Source organism: Delphinus delphis, chromosome X (assembly GCF_949987515.2).
Source record: "Delphinus delphis chromosome X, mDelDel1.2, whole genome shotgun sequence".
NCBI lineage: Eukaryota > Metazoa > Chordata > Mammalia > Artiodactyla > Delphinidae > Delphinus > Delphinus delphis.
Window position 1 is genome coordinate 29,195,534 of NC_082704.1, and position 2,743 is coordinate 29,198,276.

Consider the following 2,743-nt stretch of genomic DNA (forward strand, 5'->3'; position numbering starts at 1 on the left):
CAATGAGTATAAATTGGGACAACTCTTGGAAAACTGATTGACAGCATGTACTATATTTGAGCATAATGTATACCTTATTATCCATCAATACCACTCTTAGGTATTTACCCAACAAAAATGCATATACATGCAATCAAACACTTGTAGAAATATATTTATAGTTACTCATTTAGATAGTCCAAAATTAGAAACAATTCAAATATCTAGCAACAATAGAATGGATAAATAATTTGTGGTGTATTCATACTATGGAAAACTATTCAGCAATGAAAAGTCATAAACTCCTGTTACACAAAAATACAATGTGTATGAATCTCACAAACATAATGTTGCATTAAAGAAGCTGGACACAAAAAGAATATGTATTCTATGGTTCTATTTATGTAAAGTTCAAAAGCTTGCAAATGCAATCTAAACTGATGGAAGTGTAAATAATAGTTAAATTTGGAGGTGGATAATCACTGGGAGAGGGTTTGAGGGAGGCTCTAGGGCTCTGGTGATGTTTTATGTCTTAAATTTGGTGATGATTACCTAGGTGTGTTTACACTGTGAAAGTTTCTTAAGCTGTACACATATAATTTGTGTACTTTTTTGTATGTTTGTTATGCTTTGATACAGAAGTTTAGGGGAAAAAAATAAAAATCTTTATCTCCAGCCCAGACTCCTCTCCTCAGCTCTAGACATCTGACATCTCCACTAGTATGTTTCTTGGGTAATTCTTAACACATTCAAACCCATACCCATCATTTTCCCTTCCTTCTTTCAAATCTGTTCCTCCTACGATATTGCTAACCCAAGTGAATGGCATTCCTACCAGCCCATTTACCTAAGACAGAAACGTGGGACTCAACTGACTCTCCTCTCTCATAATACCCTATGCAGTGTCATTCAATTTCTTAACAAAGTCTTTTCACGTCTTACGTCCTGAATCTATCTGGAGTCTGCTCCTCTTTTCCATTCCCATTTAGTTCCTTGCCCTACATTCAAGTCTCAGCATTTCTCATTTAGACTTTTGAAAGCCTCCTAAACTGATCTCTGAGCCCCAAGCATGTGGTCTTACTAATTCACTCTCCACTCTTAGCATGAGTGACCTTTCTAGGACACAAATCTGATCATGACATTTTCTTACTTAAAATCCTTCAACAATTCTCCATTGCTTTCAGTACAGTGACAAAGCACCTTACCATTGCCTAAAAAGCACAACCTATCCCCAGCCTAATGCTCCAACCTCATCTTGCATGACTGTTCATGACCCCCTCCCACCAACCCCAGAACTCTCAAGCCACTTTCTCATAAGAACCTTGTCCTTTAGCTGTAGTGAGCTACAATGTGTTTCCCAAATTCATTCTTCTTTCTTCTTTTGTCTTCCGTGCCTTTCAACTTATTCTTTAGTTGGGCTGAAACACCACCCCTCTCCAAAATCTCAACATCATTCTCCCTTCTTCCAACTTTCAGCTAACTCTTAGCTTATCAAAAACTCTGCTCTTCCTGAAAGCCTTTCTTTCTCCCTAGTCTGGATTAGGTGCCCATCTACTGGACTCCATAGCCCCTGTAGCATTTACCATACTGTTATCATTACCATATGTTCACATGCCTGTCTCTTTCACCAGACTGAGCTCATGGAGATCATACACGAATTTTGTCTTGAAGATCACTTGACTTCCAGCATCTAGAACAGTGCCTGCACACAATAGGTTCTCAATAAATATTTGTTGTGTCTCTGCTACTCCCAGGCATCTATCATGTGTCCCTCTTTCCCAAGTGCCATGTTTTTTACTTTTAACTTTTTGGAGTGCCGAGGTGGGAGACATTGTGTTATGCATTTTATAAACATTGTTGTATTTAATCTTCTCAATTACTCTATGATGTAAGTTCTACCATTGGGTCCATTTTATAGATTAGTGAGCTGATGCTCAGAAAAGTTATGAAGCATTCTTGACCCACCCCCAGAAAAAAACTCCACTTGAATCTGATTAAGACACTAGCTATAATTGTCAACTTACAGAAAATAGAGAGAGCAGAGGGACATGTTAAAGTACACCATGAGGATGAAATCAGCAAAACCCAGAATCTGGGAAACTCTGAAGAATAAACAAATCAGCTCCTTCAATAGATAAGTTTCAAGAACCAGAAGGAAAGTGGAAGGAGAACCCGTAGATTAAAGAGACTTAGAAAACATACAAACGATCATAATATGTAGATCTTATTATCAGAATTCAAAGAAACAAATATGGTATGTGTCATACAATTTGACATTTGAATGCTTATTGGCTATTTGATGACATTAAGGAATTAATGTTAATTATTCAGGTGTACTAATTGTGGTTCTATTTATTAAAAAATTCTTATGTTTTAGAAAATCATACTAAATATTTGCAGATGAAATGACATGATGTCTGAGTTTCGATTCAAAACAATAGGGAAGGGAGACAGTGGTTGAGGGTATTAATGGTACGAGATTAGCCATGAATTGATAATTGCTGAAGCTGAGTAATGGGTACATGGTAGATCATAATACTATTATCTCTGCTTTTGTATGTGTTTGAAATCCTCCATAATAAAAATTTTAAAACAACAACATCTAAAGAAAATTTGATAGAGAACCTAGCTCTTCACTAATACAGTTGGTTATCTGTGTTTATAGACATTTAATGCCTTTTGGATATTTTTCTTCCATCTAAATTGAAGCCAATAGACTTCAAGTGCTAATGAGTTACTTTTAGCTCTGCAGGTCCAAGAACTT